General features: G+C 44.1%; 1 long non-coding RNA gene across 1 annotated transcript; it reads left to right on the top strand.

Moving 5' to 3' along the window:
* Nucleotides 1–15,775: 15,775 nt before the first annotated feature.
* LOC139827427 (uncharacterized) lies at nucleotides 15,776–19,852 on the top strand. The gene is made up of 3 exons (XR_011737963.1): nucleotides 15,776–15,845; nucleotides 17,603–17,743; nucleotides 19,718–19,852. It is a non-coding gene; the product is annotated as an uncharacterized lncRNA (long non-coding RNA).
* The last annotated feature ends 2,919 nt before the right edge of the window (nucleotides 19,853–22,771 follow it).

Genomic DNA, 22,771 nt, shown 5'->3' on the forward strand with positions numbered 1-22,771 from the left:
TTAGTCTAACCTCAGCACCTGGAAAAAATTATGGAGAACATCATACTGGGTGCTAATGAAAGACATTTAAAGAACAATGCAATCATCAGGCACAGTCAACGTGGTTTCACAAAGGGACAGTCCTGTTTAATTTAATATCCTTCTATGATAAGATCACCTGCCTAGCGGATGAAGGGAAGGCAGTAGATGCAGTTTTAGTGAGGCTTTTGATACTGTGCCTCACAGTATTCTTCTGGACAAGTTTGAACTTGACATGAGGTCCCTTCCAGCTGAACTCTTCCTCTCCTCTACAAAAGGTGAAAGTCAAAATCAGCTGTGGAAGATTTATGGCGTGGTTGAAGTGGATTTTGTATCACATATAAATAAGGACAATGGGTGTGTTTAATGGAGGAGCTGCACAACTTGCATTCAGTGGGATCGCAGCAGGGGGCTATTTTGGAAGAGGAGCTGTTTGGAAGAGGCAGCATTTGCCTGGCTATGCTTTGACAATGGACCCAAATATTCTGGACCTGAACTTGACCGATCTATCCACCACATATCATTGTCACCACCGCTCACTTGATTCTCATTCCCATGGTGGTCTATTGGCACTGTACAGCTCAGCCTACGGCTCTGGATAAACTTTGGAATTTCCCCAGGCTGCGGCTGCTGAAATCAGACCCTGTTATCCGCTCGGGGCCAGCAGTACCCCAAAGGATTCCTGCAAAGGGTACGGGGCAGAGCTGTGGTGGGCGGGGCTGCACACGTTGGATTCTGTCCCCCATGTCACTGGGCCACCACCCATCAACGCTGACGTCACAGTGCCCCAGGGCAGTAGAAGAGGACACAGCCTCATGTGTCCACTGCCAGAGCTGGCGTGGGGGCAGCCCCAAGACACCCCAGAGGAAGGACTTGAGGAGCTGGTGGAATCACAGGGCAGGATCTGAAGGAGGAAGACCTTGCATGAGGCTGCTGGATGTTCTTCACTGCAAGATAATCTGCTGGCAAAGCGACCTTCCAACCTCAGCTAATGGATGGAAATCCCTTTCATCTGGATAGCAGTGGCAAGGAGAATGCCTTCTTGAGGAGCATTGCAGAGCTCACCATCCTCATCCTCCTTGAAGCCAGAGTCAGCAGCTGTAAGAAGTGTAAGGTCCATCAGGCTGGGGTAATTTGGGCGCTCTCGGAAGCCCCTGAGAGGGCTCCAGGTCAAGAGAGACTAGGGCTTGGGCATCTCCTGGGCGGCACAACCAGCCTGTGGGCCGAGGAGCCAGGTCTTGCTCCCATGCTCAGGGATAGCCGATCGCCAGCACGGGCTGGGGTCAGGAAGGAATTTTTTCCCCCGGGGCAGATTGGCCCTGATCCCTGGGGGTTTTTTGCCTTCCTCTGCAGCATTGAGCATGACCACTTTTCAGAGCTCCTCTGGGCCCTTTTGGCTCGGTTCCTGCCTGCTGCTCATGCACCACGAAGATGGCCTCTCGTGTCCTGCAGCTGGGGGAGGAAGGCTTTTTTTCCCCCACGTGACTGTAAAGTGTCTCCGTGGGGTTTTTTGCCTTCCTCTGCAGCGGTGAGCACGGCTCCTCGGCCCTGGGCCACCTTTGGGCCGTTGTGGCTGGGTGCCTGCTGCTCCTGCTCCACGAAGGTGGCCCTCGTGCCCCGCATCCGGGGGGAGGAACTTCTTGGACTCCCAGGTTGAGCCCCCAGGGTGCTCCCGGGGTCCACCATGGCCTCCCAGGTTGAGCTCCAAGGGTGCTCCCAGACGTCCTCCACGGACTCCCAGGTTGAGCCCCTAGGCTGCTCCCGGGGTCCATCAAAGCCCCCAGGTTGAGCTCCAAGGGTGCTCCCGGGGGTCTCCACGGCCTCCCAGGGCGGGCCCCGAGGGTGCTCCCGGGTGTTGCTTCTCAACCTCTGTCGCATTGAGCACAGCCCCTGTTCAGGGCTCCTCTGAGCCCTTTGCCCTCAGTTCCTGCCCGCTGCTCTTGCACCTCCCAGGCACCGCTGGTGTTCTGGATCTCTTGGTCTCTCTTGCCCAGGGCAAGTTCGCAGCAGGAGCCAGGGAGCCAGCTCTGCTCTTCCCTGGGCTCCATTTCCCCAGGGCTTCTTGCTTGGCCAGAGCAGCCCGTGCTTGAAGGGACTTCAGGTTCGCTGCACCATCCGCAGCTGCCACTTGTCATCTCTCCCTGTGGACAACACGAGCACCGGGCAGGGATGAGAACGCTTGTCATGGATCCCAGGCCAAGAAGCCCAGCGGTGGAGCAAGTTTCACAAGTCCAAAAGTCAGCTCGTCATTGCTGCGTGTCACGCTTTGGAAAACAACCCATGGTACCACACATCTTCTCTTCTTCTTCTTTTGCGTGTGTTGTGTCCTGATCCTCATTCTTCACTTTCTGACTCTTCAGGAAACAGGACGGCTTGGCCTGTGTTCCCGCTGCTGCCCTTGCAGCGCTGTGGCTTGCCTTTGCCAGGCTGCACAAAAATAAAGCACAATCCTGTTTCCACTTGTATCCTTCGTGTTCTGTGTCCTTGAAATTGGTTTGGGAGCTAAAACCCTTGTGGCATTTCAGTCAAATAGTCACACCTTTATTTGACTCATTCGAATGTACAGAATAGAGCAGCATAGTACAGCACAGTACAGCACAGCATCGTTGTGCTCTCTTATGCTTCAAGTTCTGCATGATGAGCTCTGACCCAGCACTGAGGGTTCCATCCAGGAGAGACGCTCTCTGCAGGGCCCAGGCCCATCCAGTGGATGGGACAGAGACAAGATGGGCATACACACCTACAACGTGGCTCAGGCCGTATCTCAGGCCCCAGGCTGAGCTGAGACACATCCCCTTGGTCCTTGGCAGGAGATGGTGGCGGTGGGCGGGGTCCCAGGGGAGGCCGGTCCCATTCACTGAGGCCTGTAAGCAGCCCCAGGTCCCTGGCAGAAGTAGACTGGCACTGCTCATGTGCTCTTCTGTAGACATGGATGGTTGGCCATTTTGGAGATAAAGTATTGTGCCAGATGGACCTTCTCTTGGATGGAGTTATGTTGTTCTCAGGCTCTTTTGTTCAAGCACATTTTTCCAAGGGAAACAGTTCAGGCATTTCTAAAAATGAGTCCCAGAAGGGGGGAAAAAAAAAAATCCCCTGGGAAAACAATAGTTATGGCTCACCTGAAAAAAGATTTGATTTGCAACTCTTTGGTTCAGCAGCATGCCCTGCTTGAGACTGAGGGCCTGATTTGTGAGCCTAGCTAGTGTCAGAGCTGTGGGGTTTTGCAATCCTCTGGAAACCCAGCTGAACCGGATGAACAGAGATGACCTTCCAAAATCATGCCTCACACTTGTTTTCTGCAAATGCATTCAGATGGTCCAATTATCTGAAGATGATCAACAGCTCTCACCTCCATCAGAAGGTATGTGCTGCTTTCCCACAAGGTGACAGAGCCAGTGCCCAGGCTGGGACATGGTTATGTGTATTCGATGCCTTGCGCTGGTGCAGGGCAGGGAATAATCATCAGAGATTTCCTCAGCATTTACTGCTAGGGAAAGGAGAAGTTAGGAAGAAAAATAGTAGAGAATTGAACAGTTTAGTTCAGCTGGAATTGGATTTACAACATATCTTCATTCCAACTACCTGACAACTTCAGGGCTCAGCAAAAGTTAAAGTATGGTATTAAGGGCATTGTCCAAAGCCTTCTTAAATGTAGACAGGCATAGGCCCTTCCTGTATAGCCTCTGTGGAGACTATATGACTAGCCTGGATGGGATTATCACTGCCAAGGTCTATTGCTGTTTTTGGTGTGGTGAGTCTTGGTATAGTTTGGTGACTGTCATCAGTGCTGACCTAATGAGATCCATAGGAAATGGCTGAAAGTTGGAAAAGGTTGATTTTGCACTGTACAGCTGTGGGCTCTGTGTATGCACCCATGTGTTCCTGATCTTTGCATCACATCATTTAGTATGTAGGTGTACAGCTTGGTTGGAAACACAGGGGAGAATACAAGGGAAAGTCAAACAGAAGAATTTAGTATCTTGTGTTTCTCATGAGTATACCAGCATGCAGGAGAGAGGATTCACACTTGTGCACTGTGACAGGGTTCCTGCAAAACTAACCGAGTACAAGGTAAGGACTGTACTTTCAGGGAAATCCCACCCGAAATCACCCTCAGTGTTTGCATGCCCAATAGAAACTCCATGTAAACCTTTTAGTAAGTGGAGTGCTATGCAATCTAAGTGCACTTTTAGTACCATCAGAATTTCTCATAATGTGACTCATTTAGGGGGGCTGTAGGCAGGCAAAAGTCAAGTAAAGCAAGAAATGGGCACACCTGAGGTTCCCAGTTGTTAGGAAGGAGGATGAACTGCTGTTTTCCCTTGCAGAGCTGCTCTAGAGCCCAGTTTCAAAGAAGGAAGAGTGCATCAAAGGATGAGAGAGGAAAGAAGCGTCCAGTCCTTGGGCTAGAGAGGGAGCAGGTTGTTCAAAATGATACGTTACAATGTGTTTAACAGTAAGAGTGGGAACTCTAGATCTGCAGATGTTGAGGAAAGAAATGAAAGTCATCAGCTACACTTCCAAGGGAGATGAAAAACTGTAAGTGCTAAGGAGAGTCCCTTGACCCAAGACACTTCTGGGTTTTGGGAGGCAAAGAAATGTGAGTAGGATTTGCATGCAGCCAATGGAAGAAATACTTAATTTCAATAAAGGTCTGTCTCATAAATAGGTGGCTTTTGTGATCTGCAGCATGCAGAGGGGTAATGGGTTCAAACTGGAACACAAGAGGTTCCAGTTAAATTTGAGAAGAAACTTCTTCTCAGTGAGGGTATCAGAACATGGGAACAGGCTGCCCAGGGATGTTGTGGAGTCTCCTTCTCTGGAGACATTCAAAACCTGCCTGGACACCTTCCTGTGTAACCTCATCCAGGTGTTCCTGCTCCGGCAGGGGGATTGGACTGGATGATCTTTCGAGGTCCCTTCCAATCCCTAACATTCTGTGATTCTGTCATTCAATAGCTACCAGGCAACTGTGTTGGAACCAGTGTCAGCGAGCAGAGCCTGTCCCTTCCCAAACAACTCATGTCCTACACGGGTACCCTTGCAAGGCAGGCAGGGTCAGTGCTACTATTTCCTCTGACAGATGGAACAACTGAGAGGAGGTGCGATGGTGAGATTTGCCCAGGGCCTTCCTGCTAATCTGTGCTGGGAATGCATGAATTGCTCAGCCCTGCACTCCAGCCAGTCAGCTGGAACTGCCTCCAGTGCTCATCACTGCAAATCACTGACAAAAGCACAAGCGCATGAGTACTGGGTCAAGCCAAGGTCCCGTCCCCCTTGTATCCCATCTCTGGTGGAAGGAATCGTGGACACTGACAGAAAGACTATGCCAACAAGGCTGCTATGGAGCATCTTCTTTCCAGTGTGGCTTGAAAAATGCATGATTCCTTTCTATCCCCATCACCTAATGATGAAAGCATTGAATCATGCTTTTTGGCTTGCAGCACTTGCATTGTACGGGTCTGTTTGAGCTGAAGAAAGGAAACGCTTTGATGATCTTAATCAGAACTTCCCTCTAAACACACATTTCCGTCCTTATCACAGCAGGAGCAAACACAGCACTCTGCTACCTGAGAGCTCACATCCAAAACGCACTTCCAGCCCCAAAGGTCACAGAAACAGAGGAAAAAATATAACCCAGCTCTCAAACTGTTAGCCAGACCAAACAAAAGGTTCCTCTCCAGTCCCAAGAGCAAGAAGGTCTCGGGTAGGCAGTGGGGCATCAATGGGAGATCAATGCATTTCAGCCTGGCTCCAAAGCCACTGAGGCTGAAAGAAGCTTTTCCATTGATTTCAGAGGGGTCTGGATCAGGTCCTCAGGGAGCAGGTATCATCAACAGCAAGATGGGCCATATGGATCCAAGATCTAAACTGGGTCATAAGAGCATATGGCAATGCTTTGAGCAGGCGCCGAAGAAAGAGTTATTCACCATACGTTATTGATCCTCCCTTCTACCTTTTGAAGACGTTTTATATACTTTGCATCAAAGGTAATATTTACCCAAGGAACATAATAAACAGTATCGCCGTAAAGACAGCACACAAACTTTACCGGCTGATTAAAAAGTCGTCTGCTCCCTTGCGATTTCCTCCTGCACGTTAGCAAAGAAGTTCAACCGTGGATAAATTTAACACAGATGATTCTTAATTTTTTGCTTCTGGAAAATGTTGCCCTGGCAGATCTCAGAGTCAAGCTATACATCTGTCACTCCCTCCAGTCAAGTCCTTGGGAATCTATATTTATAGTCCTAGGATTTGTACAGTTAGAGTCTGTGCCAAAGCCTGCCTCAGTCAATGGAAATCTTGGAAAAAAGCCTTAGAAATGTTTTATAAATGCACAGTTTTGACTGGAATTTGTTAAAATGTTAGAATATGTAAAAAGATTCAAAAACATTTTTTAAACACTTCAAAGAAAAGCTTACCCAGCCATACACTTCATATAGCAGATTCTAAAATCAGCTGTGGATATGTGCTCCCAAACCACTCAGGGCAGTGAGATTACCTGAGCAAAACCTGTTAGGTGCTGTGCACAGTACCCTGCGTTCCTCCTGCACTTCAGCCTCTGAGTTGGGTCAGAAGGAGTTTTGCATTGCTGGTTCACGTGAACTCAGATTCCACTTTAACCTACATTTCTGTCAAACAAACACAATTCTGCAACCTCATTATTTGCTTTTACCAATCACTAAGGAACCAGCGGGTGTGTGCATTAATAAAAGCAGGGAGATTTTTCTCCCTTTTTAAGTTTGCAGGGAACAATAGAATTTCCTGCAAGAATTTTTGGACGAGCATGATCTTCCTTTGGAACCCCACTGCAAAATATTGCCTCTTTTTGGGTGACTGCAGAAATGTCAATGTATCTTTTGTTCTGGACTCCTTCAGCTTTTTTCAGGTTTTATAAGACCCTTTAAATCTGGCCTACCTGAAGTCTAGGATGTCTGATCCACAAGTCAGAGATGCAGGTACCGTGAAAACGTGGGAAACTGAAAAAAAACTTCAGGGTAATAAATGGATGAGGGAAAAACATACATCACAGCTTCAAAATCCTGAAGCAACTGAAGTAAGTTATAAGAGGTCCTATGGGCAACTTCAAAACAACAGCATTTCCAGCTGAGATAACCAAGAGGAAAATGATAGATAGATAGATAGATAGATAGATAGATAGATAGATAGATAGATAGATTAAGATAACCAGGAGCATTTCTAAGTTGTACAGACCTCACAAGACTTCTCCAGTAAAACTGGCTTCTCAGGATTGAAGAAGGTCTAAACCAATCTTCAACAGCTTGCGTAGGCCTCTAAGCTAACAGGATCTGGCAGGCCTGGAGCCAGCTTTAGCATCACTTAGCAATAGAGCACAATGAAACTGAATGTCTTCCAGTGGTCCCACATTCATGTGTATTTTAGTGTCATCTACAGCAAACCCATGGCTGAGGATATGTAAAGGAAAACATTGATACACTGGCCCCTGGGTTCACAGTTTTCATGGTGCTGCTTAGCTAAGGACTGGAGGGCTCACAAGGCTCTTCTGCCCGGGTCATCTGTTAAACCTCATGTAGGAAGTGTTCTCACCACACATGAAGGCAATTCATTCAAACTTCATCCACAAGGTGGGAATCCCAGGCACAATTTCCTCTTCTAGGAGAGTAGGAATATGTGTGTCCTACATACACGCTGTAACTACCAAGTAACGGGTTCTATCCTGGGGAGCTGCTTCATGCCCAAAATAGAACAGGGACACCTGGCAAGAGACAACAAGGTTTGGTGAGGGAATCAGAAGCTGCCAAGGGAAGCTCTGCTGCTGCAACAGTTGTGAAGAGGAAAAGGCTGTAGGATGACAGAGGTCACAGAGCAAGGTCACTGCTAGCTTCAGCAGTCTGGGTCAGGGTCCAAACTTCCAGCTCCCTGTCTCACCTGAATTATGGAATTTTAGAAATGTCCGTATAAATTTTATGTAACTTCTCTTCCTCTTCAGAAGGTTGATGCTGTGTGCCTCCTCTTACATGCCATCATACAAGGAGATCTGTTTAATTTATTTCAGAGAGTCTGATGTCAGCCAGTGGCTTTTATAATATATGCCTCACACAATTGGCTTGCTACATGCTTGGGCAGATGCGTGCCCCAGGACTACAGGAACATCTCTGTTTCCGGGACATACCTGTTGGTTTTATAACATGCAAATATTTGTTTGCTGTTTCTGTAACTTCATGAAGTTATGAGCCAGTGAAATTGAGTGAACAGCTTTGTACTGCACAAATCCGTAGCACACCTCCAGTGTGTGCAAATCAGCATAGCTCCACTGATTTGGATGGAGTTGGCTCGATTTATGCTAGGTGAGGAGTTCAGGTGACTACAGACATAACCCCAAAATGGCCTGTAATAAAGACACTATCCTGCTTTTTCTTTCTGCAAGCATACCAGCACCACGTCTTGGCAGCTGACTGCATGTTCTGCCACGTGCCAGTCCCTCATGCAAAGCAAATGGCATTGATGTTTACCAAAAGCATCGTGTGAGGTGAGAGGGAGAAAACCACAGCAATGATAACAAGAGCTTGGCATCGCTTCTGTCCCATCTGAGCCCTGTTTGGATACCAGGGGTATTCCAGAGGCTCTGCCTGCCTGCTCTGTGCTGGCACGAATGGCAGCCTTTGATTCCCGGGTGGCACCAGCTCCTGCCCTTTGCTGTGGCTTTGAGACACAAAGTGCCTTCTAAGTGCCTGGCTGCAGTTCTTAAGAATACCAGCAGTTTGGGCTTTTGGAGCAGCTGCACCCTTATCCCCAGCATCTGAAAACCACTCATATTATTAAAGGGGCAGATTTCAGAATTGGCATTTCCCCATAACCACAGGTATTTTAAATATTTAGCAAAATAAGATGGCAGGCTGGAGTGGTTCTTATGGGTCTCGTGTAGGGCTTAAGCAGGAGACAAAATAATACCAGAGTCAGCTCTGTGCAAGATGAGCACTGGATATGAATCCTCCCCTCTCTCAGGAAGGATGCAGCTACTAGTCTCAAAAAACCTCAAAGATTACTCCATAAGTATTGTTCTTCTTAAAACTTTTCATTTCCTTGTACACCAAGTACTGCAAGACTCATAACCTACTTAAGGTTGGGAATGCAAAGTGGAAACTAATTGTCCCCGGGAAGCTAGTAGCTGATGAAAGTTCCACTGGTGTGAATAACCACTGCAATTACAGGAAAAGGCAGCCATCTTCAACAAACTGGTAATGGGACACTGAGCCTTTAACTGTTAGATCAAAGTGTGAACGCGTCCCAGAGCAGTACTGACTCACGTTATTTGATGTCCTATGGGAAACATGCTAGTAAGGCTCATTCTTGCTCCCTAACTCATCAAAACCATTGAAACTGAAGGAGCTGAAGCCTCCAACACACTGAGGTTCTCCTGTTGGTCCTGCTAGAATCGTATCTACACCTTTGGATACCCAACCTTACTTGTCTCCACCAGAAGGGCCACCAGTGCTGCTTATCACGCAGACTGCCTCAATTTTTGGCCAAGGACAGGAACAGCATGAAAACGAGAATCCCATTTTAGCACTTGTGTCAATTATTTATTCATGAATGCTGATTTATTCATCAAGATGTCTGCCTTCAGCTGTGATTTAACAGCTTTGCTAAACATGGGTTTCATTTAAGTAACAAGGAGCTTCACTCTGGTCCTTCATCTATCTAATAAGGACCAGCAGGGGTCCTTATTTAATAACGTCTGCAAATGGACCGATCTGAATTCCGGCTTTAATAGACAATATTAATAGCAAAGATTAATTTCCTCCACTGCAGGGATGAGAATTAGGATGAGCATTATGAGGAAGTCAGGCTAAATGATTGTCATCTCTAAGACTTAGGACCTATTTAGGTTGTCATTTTACAGTAACAAACAATTTGCTCTATGCAAAAGGCAGATAATGCATAGGAAAAGCAAATACTCTACGGACCTTTCTGGACTATAAATGTCTATCACCTGGCTGCCCGAGACTGTGTGGAACCAGAGTCAAGGAGCCCAGGTGGCCCTCCCAGTTCTATATTAGTACTGAATATAAAGTAATTCATTTATTTGTCAAAGGAGATATATTACAGGTATCTCCAATTTAGATTAAAAAATAAAAGCCTTTCTACAGTCACCCAACCATGAATCACCAGGACTTTACACAGAGTGATAGCAACGTGCTGCAGGGAAGGCTCGCTGTAACGTTGGATATGGTACAGCAAGTCTGAAGTGCAATATGAAATTCACTCTGTAAAATGAAAAGTTCCTACACAATATTGCTCTTGCACATTTGAATGGGTAACACTGGCTACCTGGCAGCTCAGTAAGGATATCTAACACAAATGGAATAGGCAGTGGCCAATATACCTAGGAAGCAGCCCAAGACCTAATAGGAAACAAACACCAGATCATCTGATCATGAAGGTGTCATCATGAACTAGCCTGAGCTGCGGTAAATAGCTACAGGTATGGTTTTAGCCCATGGCAATTATGACCCTTTGCTAATGTTCTGCTTCTCAACTGCAATGGCCTAGGAAGCCAGCAGGGCTCAGCTCAGAAGTAAGACTGTGCCCAAGCCAGCTCTTACTGCCACAGCTGAGCTGAAAGAACAAATGAGCACAGCCACAGCCTCCTTGCTGGCATCCACTGCTCCCTCACACCTCCTGGTACAGTGCTCAGGCACACAGTTGCTAAGCTCTCCCACCAAAGGGACCAGCCTAATCAGTTTAATTGGGCAGAAAGAGGTTACAAAATGCCCAGACAACCAACTCAGCAAGCTAACTAGGCTGGATAAAGGATGTGTGGGGAGTAACAAGGAGCTACAGGCGGTGATCTATTAAGTCAGCCAAAAGAAGACATGCACCCACAACCTAGCTTGTCAAAAAGCAGTAGCTCAGTCACATGGAAGTAAGTGAAAATACCCAAAGTCACAAACTGCTCTGCTTTCTCCCCTTTGGATGTTGTTTATTAATTAATCCTTCTAAAAGTCTGAGAGAATGACCCTGGGATGAAACAAAGTGTGTATTGCCAGTGAGTACGCACCATAGTTTGCTATATACTTTGCATGCCTTTTTAATTGCCAATGTTTTTCTTCTTTTTATTTTTCAAAAGCCTGGCATATTACCATGACAGCTTTACAGTGAGACACCGCTCTAATATGCTGACATCAACCAAAAGGCACAACAACCCAGCCCTTTTGCATACTTTATGAGTACAATGTGTCAGTGTTAAGCAATATTTGGAGAAATACTAGGCAAAATAGTTCCCAGGAAGACCTGGATTCTGTCTTTATGCAACCAAAGAAATATATGACAGAAAAGATAAATCCTAATGACATTGCTGATGGCTCACCTAGTCAGGGAGCAGTTGTGAGACTGAAGTGTAAGAAATGAGCCAGGAAAGACTGTCCTCTTTGTTCTTTTCAGTTCATTTGCTCTAGTTTCATGCTGGCAAGAGCTGTTTGGTAACACTAAGTAGCATAAAAGGGTAAGAAGTTTGCTTATTTGGCATCTAGTGAAGACAGAGAGGTAAGAAAAAGCTGTTCCAATAATGACCTGTATTAAAAAGGTTTGAGGGGGATAGTCTACTCTGCTGGAATCACACTAAAGCTCAAAAGCAATGGCACATTTGCACTATCAAAGGTCTGCATGTTTCACAAAGGAAATGATGCTTAATCTCTGGAAATGGACAGATAAAGGTTTCAGCTCAATCTCTGCTGACATAAAGTCCTGCATCACTACTTTACAATATTCCTATTTTATGCAATTCACTCATCTTCCCCCTACCCTGCTTCCCCCGTCTTTTGCCTTGTTCAGATATGGAAATATTCTGTTGGCTTGTGCGCTGTAGCAGCTGCTCCTCTTGACATTTCTGCTGCAGGCTGGGATACAGACCCTGAGAGTTGGTTCTAATGAAATAGCTAATATAACCTTTCCTCTCCTTTCCCAATATTTCATATGAAATAGATATTCTAATTTAGGCAATCGTTCCTCTGAGAAGTCTTCCAAGGTTAGCGGAGATTCAAAAATAGTTCAAAACAGTAACAACCAAACCAAGAGTGCTTCAGGCTTTAATTTTCTTCCAACAACTTTTCCTGCTTATTAGAAGAAGGTAAATGTTATTTCTACCAGGTATCCTGTAAGGAACTTCGGTCTATCAGTCATTTGCTCCCACTCTTTAGACGGGTGCCCAAGTAAACAGAATAAAGTACAAAATGTTAACTCTGGTGCTGTGAGTATATAGGACACAGAACTATGACTGTGATTTTAGCCCATGAAGTGCATTTGTAGCTCAAAAAGTTCCAGGGAGAAAGTGTCTTTACAGAAATTAATAACATCGCATTTATAAGAATGAACATCCAAGCTGAAGTTTCAGCTGATGAAAGGAGAAATAAAGCGCTGTTTTCTGGATAGGAAAATGAACACAGTGATTGTAACATTAAAAAGTGGCTTACTCTTGGCAGGCCATTTTTCTAGTGGACCTGCAAGAGCTGCTCATTAGGAGTGTTTTAATCACAACCAGAGAGCACTGGGGTCTCGGTAAAGACAGCCTCCATGAGTTCCCACCACACTGCAAATATGCAACCCATGCAAACAATCGTGTTTTTTCAAGCTCCGCCGAGACCACTGGCTAACAAACCCGTTAGCTTCACACTGAGCAAATTTGACAAAATAAGAAGAAAGCTGAGTGTCAGTCAATAAGACCTGGGAATGGAGATGTCTACCTCAAATTACCCTTTTTGTGCTTCTGTCCATTACCTGAAGAAATGTGGCACACCTGGGAAGTAGGAGTTGCAAATGCAGTCAGTTACCCTTTCAGCTGTGACAGATGCAGTTTGAGTTCTGGTTGTATTGCTCAATAATTTCTTCAGGGAAAGGTATGTCACAGTAACAATTAATTGAAAAATGGTAATTAATTGACATATACACTCCATCTCAGCAACTAGAAAATGTTCATTCCTGGCACTGGAATGAGACAAGAGACTCCTTGTCCCAGGTCATTTTACAGCTCCATTAATCACCTGCATTTACTTCAATGGAGAACATGATTATTGCAACTGCTTCGTCTCACGCCTGCTTACATTTTCATACTCTGATTCTAGCATAGCCTCCAGGAAACTCCATCAGCGCAGGCAAGTTGCATCATGCAGTTCACAGAGGCACACAACAACACCGCTTGGCCAGCTCCATTAATATCATCACACAGCATATTGATACTGCTATTTATGCATGTATGTTTTTCAGATCCCAGGAACAGCCTTACCATCGTTAACTAACTACACAGAATATTGATGGGATGCAAGATTCAACCCATGGTGAACATTTCTCAACACACATTGAGTGTGTTGGTGGAGGCTGGCTGCCAGATCACCATGGACCTGTTTCTAAGGTTAGGTTTCTACAGACCTGTTTTTCACCATTGGCGTTCCTCTGTATGCTGATGTCTTCTATCAATACAATTAAAACAGGGTCTAGGATAGCATACCTGACTTGGACATGGACTGGATTACTATAAATCAGGGCTCCCAGCAGTGAATTTCCAGGTAGAAGTGAGGTACAGCCTGTTGATCATACAGCCTCTCCGCAAAGCCTGTCTCTGTCAGCTTCCTCCCTGAAACCTGCATTTCCCTCAAGATCTAGTATTGATTCTTCAGACTCATGCCAGAGATTATAAATATCCCCCCATCTCCCACGTTCCAGTTAACATTTTGTGAGAAACCTGAGTAAATACAGCAACACAGCTAGGTTTTACGTGGCATCCTAAGCCATCTAATTAAAAGCAAACAAACAAGAGAGCTCCCCAAACCCCAAGCTCTTTCTGAACTGCAGCTTCCCTCCATCTGGCTCTGTCTTGCTTTAGAAGTCCCTGGGCATCCACCTGTGGCAAAGAAGGCAAATAGGCAGTTCAGGGAGTACCTGCTGTGAGATCTGCATCCCTCAGCCTAGAAACCAGTTCAGCCTCATCCCCTCCTGCTCTACCTTTCTTGTACACCTCCTTCAGACTTCACCCAGGAGATCTTTTAAACCTTCTTTTATCACCTTTTTCACGTTGCCGCGTTGCTGGCAAGTTTCCAGTGCTCCTGGGGAAAACAAAAAAAGAGCACTAGTTTATATTAGGAGATAATGTAGTCAGTGGAACGAAACCCATCAGGACATCCAGCAGCAGCAGTACAGAAAGCATTTGCACTTTGAAACTCAGGAGACACCACAGCTGTAAACCTCTGCAGTGTATGTATAAGGGCTTTCCTGTCATGTCAGACTTTAGTGACCAGTCTCCAAGCAGAGATGCAATCGTTTCCTGTCCCTATTCTTGATAAGCAACTACTAATGAATTTTTTTTGTTTGTTTGTTTGTTTGTTTTTGTTTGTTTTGCCAGGGGGAAACAATAGCCTGCTCAAGCACTTCAGCTTGAATGGATGCAAGCTATTCTGCATCTTCTGCTTAGCCACATCCTGCAAAGGGGCTGGGGTGGGGGAGTATAAGCAGAATTCAGAATACGTTGAGAGAAGAGAGATGCATACCTGCTTTTTCATTAATCCTAACGTACTCTATTATCCCACGGGGGAGGACAGAGCTATGGAGATACCATTGCAACTCTCAGTTGAAGTAGACAGATCAGTTCTGACAGCAGCAGAGAGTATGTCGTGAGCACAGGAATGCATTGACAATGAAGTCACAAATTCACCTGAACAATTCTGTTGTCCTCCTAAAGGCCAGGTTTCACCCTGTCATACACTAAGCATTATATGATCTGTAAATTAGTCAGAGTTTTGGCTGGCAAACATATGGTCGGAAACTGCATCACAGGAAGTTCAGTTTGGACATAAGGAAAAGGTTTTGCACTGGGAGGGTGGTTGGTCCCTGGAACAGGCTCCCCAGGAAAGTGGTCACAGCACCAAGACTGTCAGAGTTCAAGGAGCATCTGGATTATGCTCTTAGTCATATGGTTTAGCTTCAGGTTGTCCTGTGAGCAGAGGGGAGTTGGACTCGATGATCCTCATTGGGTCCCTTCCAACTTCAGCTATTCCATGATTCTATAAATCAATAAATCAATAAATCAATGAATATGGTCTCCCCAGCAGTTTTAGAGGTGGAAGAAACTTCAAAAATTGAAAGAGGTAAAGGAAGCCAGTAAACATCCGTTTCTATAAAATTAGCTTTGGTGTTTGTGAGACTTTCCACAAAAGCAAAGGCATGAAGAAAGAACAGGAAGGTCACATATTAATGAAATTCTCTAATTTGAGAAAGCTGGGGGTGTTTTTTGTAAACAGAAAATAAAAACGTTCTGTGCTTTAAGAAGCCTGAAAGGTGATAGTATTATATAAACCAGCTCCAGACCATGAACGTAATTTGTTATCATATTGTTTCGGTAAATGTGTTTGTCCACCCTTTTTCAACTCCAGCTGTAAAGGAATTAATTTATTTTTCCAAATGGAATCAAAACATATTTCATTGAGTTTACATGCTAGGAGAATGCCTGTCAATTTTACAATGAATTTTCCATAGCTTGAACGGAAGTCTGAATTTGCAACTGCTGCTAGTGAGTGCCTGTTTTCGACACATACCTTTTTCTTAGTCAGCTGCTGCAAATCAGTCATCATGAAATCGGAAATTCATTGCAGAACAAGGTATTGTAAACCATGGGAAATGTTCCGTGACTAACAAAGGATAATTTGTTTAATCTGATTTTATTTTCGTAGTTAAGTGGCTTTTCATTTCTTCTTTTAGATTCAGGAATGAACACTGTATTTGAGTGCATCTCTCCTATGCGTACTGCTTGAAATTGTACAGACGCAACAGCTTGTCTGCAGAGATCGAAACCAAAGGTCGGTTTGCCTAACGCTGGGATATGGGCCAAGCCTTTTCTATGTTTTTTTCTCTCTCCTGATATCAGTCTCATATTGGTGCCAGGAATTAGGATATTCATCTTCTCTAGGTAAACATCGGTTTATAAAATGGAGAATATAATTACACAGAAGAAGCTATGATATGTCTTGGGACTGGTGAATGCCTCCTAATTGAGCTTTAGTGAAAGCGGCAGTTCTGGCATTATTTTTATTCACCTTGTGGAAAATTATTGGAGCATATTTCATACAATTAGGATCAAGAATAGATTTGGCATCACTTCCAGCAAATGCCCTGAACACTAATCTGGTTTATTTGGCACCACTGCTGAAGCTTCTCTTGTGGGGAATACAATGACAACAATTAACCTGGCAATACAGAACAGAAATGGGAAGTGGGAAATTGTCTTGTCTTTTATCCACATACAGGATGAAGTGTGACCTCATTCAGCAACAGAGCAGCAGTGCCTTGAATTTATTTTCTTTTTTCTTTTTTTTCTCCCTGAGATGCCCTAAGGAATCTTCTGTATTTCTTTCCCACCTAGCTCTAAAATCCACATTTTTCCTGCTGTCCAAGAGGGACTGAACAAACAGACACACAGGCCCTATTTGAAGTGTTTGTAGCTAAATGTATCAGATTTAACTGAAGGTTGTTAAGATTTTGTCCCTTTGACTTCAACAGCTTCAGAGTGTGATATCAATGGCAGGATTTGGGCAAGGTCTTTAGGCTACTGCACCAGGAGGTACATTTCTTTTTATTCTAAATAATCCCATATGGTGTGTGCAAACTCCAGTTTTCAATGGGTTCTGTTTGTTCCTTCTTATTGCAGTGTTCCGGACAACCCATCAAAACCCTTTTTCCCATCCCCTTTATTCACTAGTTAGAAATACAGCACCAGCAATATGTTTTAAGATTTCTAGGTCTGGTGCAGTGACAATTCCTCCATTCAGAGATTTTTTTTTCTTTCATATAGTCATCAAGCTGTACGATGGTGCAGCAAGATTGAGGAAAACTACTTTGTTTGCAGGGAGGACATCTGGAAGAGGAGACTTCCACTAGACGCAGGACAAAAAGATTAGGTATTAACCTGGGATTTTAAATACTGCAAAGCTTGGGAGACTTAGAGAGATTTATGGAGATGCAGGGAAACTCAATAAGAAAGAGGAAAAGCAGAGTGATTTGGTTTAGCTGCTGAACCAGATGAGAAAGGGACACAGAAGAACTCCATGGAAAGGAGTGAGAGAGGAGGATGCTGTGTATTCAGAAAGCCTTGGACTTAAGCCCAAAGAACACTATCAAGTGGTGAGCAAATTTATCAGGGAAATATGTAGAGCTGCTTATTAGTGCTTCATTTGTTTGATTGATTGTTATTTGTTTTTGGTTTATTCTGTTTCACTTTTATTGTGTGTGTTGTTTTGTTTTCCTAGAGCAGTATGTTTCTTTTGCCAGATGTAGGGTCTAAGAACACAAAAAATGCCTTGCCAAGCTTGTATTGTGTCTCTGACCATGGCAGTAGGAAATACCATCCAGGCAAGATTGCGCATTTAATTTAGGAATAGTCACAAAATCTGCCTCTGTTTCCTCTGTCCTGGGTGGTCAGAGAAGTGAGCTGGGAACCCCAGAGCACTCACAGCATAGGACCTCACAGAACAAATTTGCTGAAGTCGCTGGGCAGTCCAAAGTGGGTAGATGTGGGCCTGGGACATACGGTTTGTACACAAAGTCCCATTTCTTCTAGGGGAAAGACAGAGAAAGCCTGTGACCAAGGAACATGTGAGAGATGCTGAGAAATAGGCAAGTGCTGTGATGTGCTCAGATTTAGAGCACCTGAAGATCCTCCTGCAGACTCAGTGTAGTGGGGACCAGGAATAAAACCCCGGTGAGTGCAACACTAGTGCATGTGATGAGTGGCTGGAGATCACAAGACTGTATTTCAGTCACATTATTAAAAATCTTTCCACACACAACAGATTTGGGGAAAGCTGTCAGGTCTACCCCCATCTTTTCTGAAATCCTGGGAAAACGGAAAGGACTCACAGCCTGTTCTGATCATTAACACCCCCCTCCCTGCAGCCCCCAAACAGCCTCAAGCAAATGCCGAAGCTGAGAGTTCCTCACGGAAAGTGTCCTTCCATTATCCTGAGCTCCAATCTGTGCTCTGTCCTTTTCTTTGACAGCACAAAAGAGATGCGGTAAGTAAATCCCATGCAAGCATCATGACCAGCAGTGGATCTTGTAAGACTGCTGCTCATAGTAACATACCTCGTTTAAGAAGAGAATAACTACCTAAATACAGCTCCTGGGTTGACTCTAGATGTAGCTCAAAGATGAGCATGTTGCAGCAATTTAGCTGTGAAGCAAGTAACTGATTCACAATAGCAAAGCCCGCTATGGGGAAAAATATACTGTTGCAACATCCTGGACAGACAGAAATGAGTCCTGAGAACTGCCGATTTGTGATTGAGCAACAGGAACCCACCTAGAGCCTCTGTGTGACAAACCAACATATGCCAGGCACACATTTTCCACGAGGAGTGGAAAAGACTATTTTTCTCAAGCAAATAAGTCACTTTTGCCAGGTGTAATTTCTGCCAAGCCATTTCATCATGACCTTGATCCCCCACTTCAATCTGTGAGGTTTTTAACAGCGCCAGCCTTGTCAGGTGAGCCAGAGAAAGCAGACTGATTATTGTCAACACAGCTGCAATGCTGCAGCCTACTTTTCCTATTCTGTCCCCAAAATACCTCATTTACGAAGCAGAGAGGAGCAAAGGGCAGGACAAACAACCCTTGCTATGGAAATGACTGGTGTGGATGGAAGGAGTTGCAAACCTCTAAGCCCAGTCCTCCCTGCTGCTGCCATCAGCAGGGAGCTGCAGCTGCAGCTGGCCCCTGTCCCATGTCATGTCCCCCCTCCTCATTTTTATCCATGCTGCTGCCCCTCACTCAACCCCATCCAGCATCTGCACTTGGAAAGTGATGTAGGACACAGTGTTGCTCCAGACCCCACCTTCTGCAGGGGATATTCTGGCTCATTTTTCAGTAGTTTGTATTAAATTAAGCATTTTTAAATTTTATGCACACATGCCACTGTATCCTATTTTTAAACTCAGAGCAGTTTAAAATAGCAGAGGCTATTGAATTCATGCTTGGCTCAAAAATCTTGGATACTCACCAGAAGGCACCTAAGTTTAAAAAATCTGGCCTCGATCCTTCATGTCCTTTCTCATGTCAGATGTTGCAGAGCCCTCTAAGCAATAACAGTCCATATATTGCATATGCTGCAGCACCAAGTTTCATGAGGAGAAAATGAGGTGTCACATTTAACCACGAATTTCCTTTTTTTTTTTTTTCTAAAAATCTTTAGAAATCTCTTAGCACGGCTTAAAAGTTCACCTTACATTTTCATGGGTTTCAGCAACAAATATTCTACCTCACACTACATCTGAAGTAGAAAAATAGCAATGTTCCCTGTCAGCATAAAGAGAAGTGAAAGATAATAAATCACTGACTTGTAAACTGCACCAAAGAATCAATAAAATGTAAACAGCTACAAAATAGAGGGTAGAAATACATTAAATATGAATGATAAGAACGAGGAATAAGGCAGAAAAATGATAAGGCTGTGTATTTCATTACATGAGACAGAAGTGATGGAGAATGGTTCTGAGTTGGTAAGACAAGTTCTTTGCAAACAAAACTGTATCTCACCATGTAGCCCTGTCCACTACCCCTCTAATGGAGATAGAATATATCACGAGTGTCAACAACTTTTAGAAACTTTACACATTGCTGATTACGAATGAAAATGTAATGCAGTCTACACATGTTCTGGCTCTTATCTCTCCTCCAGGGGAAAGCACTGAAGCCCCAGTCTGCCATGGAAAATGCAGCATTCAGACACCTGTGACCAGTATGTGTAGAGAAGAGAAGATAAGGTCCATATCAAGTCTACATCTGTGACAGGGGTCTTGGAGTTTCTAGCAACAGATGAATGAATGCATATGAAGACTTACTGAGAATTTTTTAATTAAACCTTTGCTTTCCCCAGCAGTATTTGCTCTCTACAGAATATTTTCTGTTTTGAAGAAAAAGCTTACCAAAACAATTTTAGCCAATATCCCCAATACACAATGTTTATTCCTCCACATCCTCTCTCTATCCCCTCTCCCCCTTTTAAGAAATGAATAGCCTATTCTTGACCAAAGACACTGTGTACACATTAAAGCCTCCCTGGAGGAAGCTCAGCCTGTGGCCCTACCATGGAAGGTAAGAGGAGAACAGCAGTACCAGCCAGTAGCCCAGTAGGTGAGATGAATAAGGTAGAGTTTCAGCTTCAAAGTTCCAAGCAAGGCTCTTGAGTTTTACAGCTAGAAGTACAACCGGCTTTGTATGGTCAGCAATTCATTTTATCACTTTAGAAACTTTAGAATAAAAAATGCAAATGCACCTTTGATGTGCTGATTACTTAGGGATGTACAAAACCATGAACAGTGGCGGTAATGAAATGTCTCCTGGGTGCCTTGGAACATCGCAGGAGGACCCAGGCAAGGTTCCCTAGGAAACAAGAGATGCTCTCCAAAGCATGTGCAAGCTTGGCCTGCTGACAGCCACTCAGTTGTGCTCCGAACATCGCTGCTAGAAGATATGTAATTCAACTCCAGAGTGTAGTTGGTTGGACTAATTGTGGAAAGCCTAAAGGAGGTTGGGATAGATTTGTTCCCGGTTGCATAAATGCTCAGACCTCTAAAAGAAAGAAAAGACTGATTGCTAGTTATCCAAAACAAGTGGGAGAGAGGGATGAATAGCAGCTTCGATTAATCTAAGTATTGATCTTAGTCCCAGATTCTCCTGGCCTAAATTCCACATAAATCCCTGTGTCTACTGTTTTCCATTGGCTGGCAACCCAAAGGCTTCTAAGTAATTATTCCAGAGAGTGAGTGAGGCTCTCGGCACAGAGCCACTTGTGTACAACAGTGGTCAACACTAAGCAGTCAGATTTATGTGGAATTGAGTCCTGACAAAACTGGGCCTTAGGACTAGACTGTAATCCAAGGTGCTTACAAAGGAAGATGCCCACAGATCTAATGCTTGTCCTTCCCTCCTGACTTTTAGGCAAGGGAACCAATTTAGCATTTCCTGGAAAATACAATTTACTGCCTTTCCTGAAACTTGCTTTTCTTCTGTATCTCAGCACCTCCAACCCATCCTCATTGGGTTTGCTAAGCAGAGAGCTAAGACTTTACGTGTGACCCACGAAGGCAATGTGAAGAGATTAATACAATCATAATACTTTTGCAGCATGATTCCGAATTCTTTTCAGATACTTTATCTGTTACCACAAGAACTGAAGATCCTTTCAATAAGGGCAGAACAGTGGAATTTCCCACACAGCTATGAGAGACACGACACATTTCAACTTCTTTCCAGTCGTACTTCTCTGACTCCTTTAGCACAAGCCACTGGGGTCCCCCAAAGACTCAAAAGCAGTCATAGCGATTTTGAAATGCTGTCTGTGACTCAGCAGTGAGTCCTCACCAATGTTCTGTGGGTTGAATGTTCTAAAGATCAAGTATTTGCGGATGGGGATGTCTGGAGTGGAAAAGGTCTGCCATGTATGAACTTTCTTACAGAGTTTTCCATGGATTGAAGAAGCATTGTTGCTCCTGAACTCCCATGCCTTGGTATGAGATAGGGCAGACAGGTGTGGCTGTAACTCCAGCACAAGTAATAAATATATTTAGCAGCTAGATTAGCATAATTGCTTGCCTAGTCAGCTCACATGCAAAGCACACAAACAAGTATCATAACAGTTTTATTACCTGTACATGCTTGTGTTTCCTTGACATGTGATAAAAACAAACAGATCGGCAATTTAAAAACAAGCAGTAAAAAAACCCTAAAAAATGCAATGAGTAACTTAAAACAAATGTTAAGAAATTGTGTCTTTAAGAAATCTTCTCCAAGCTGCACTCCAATTCTATTTATGGACGTGAACAAAAAGATATTATGACCACATTACCAGTCAGAAAAGCTAACATTTAGGTAGCTTTTGTTTTGCTCTATTATGAAATATACTTCACTTCAGGAATTTATACTCTTCTGTGCAAAACCATCAGGAAACATTTTAAATGTGTGACTGGTTGAGAAATGTCCCCACCCATTCTTTGTTCATACAACAGATAAAGAATGTGCTTCTTATTTCTCAAGTAGAGTATTTAGTTCTTGCTGATAAGATTGTGCAGTGCCTTTTGAAGATCTTGAGTATTAGTGAATTATAACTGGTTTAAATACATTTTTAACAATCTGCTATAATGTCACAAATATTACATAAGATACCTAGCAAGTTTGTTAGTCAAAGCAAAAGAGGTAAGACAACTTTGATGTTACACTGAGACACACTCAGCTGTTCAGAGAAGAAAAATCATCTGCTGGAGTTTGTTCTTGTTACAAATGGCACATTGTGTATGTTACAGTGAACAGTGGGAGCAGTGAGCAAGATGCGACTGAAGCAGTCTGTCAAATCCTCAGTTTGATTCATAATAATGGGGTTGCATTGACATGAAACTAAAATACAGCAAAGCATATGTTCACTGTGAGTAATATAGACTCATTTATATATTATAGTAGCATTAAATAAACACTCTCAATTGTTTTCTAAAATAGTTCTACAATGAATGTGGTTGTAGTACCATGGGCCAAATACTGCTTTGCAGGCAGTGATCAAAGAGAGAGAAAAAAAGCCTCAACCCTTTTTTTTTTCCCCTTGGATTTCCAGTCCTCAGACTGGTGGAGTGAAGGGAGTTGAAGCAGCATACATTTTCCTGCTGTGGGTCTGAAGAAAGACTAACCCTGGTCTTTCTCTGGAATAGAGAACAAGCACAACAGTGGCTTCATGACATAACTT

Source organism: Patagioenas fasciata, chromosome 2 (genome assembly GCF_037038585.1).
Source record: "Patagioenas fasciata isolate bPatFas1 chromosome 2, bPatFas1.hap1, whole genome shotgun sequence".
Classification (NCBI taxonomy): Eukaryota; Metazoa; Chordata; class Aves; order Columbiformes; family Columbidae; genus Patagioenas; species Patagioenas fasciata.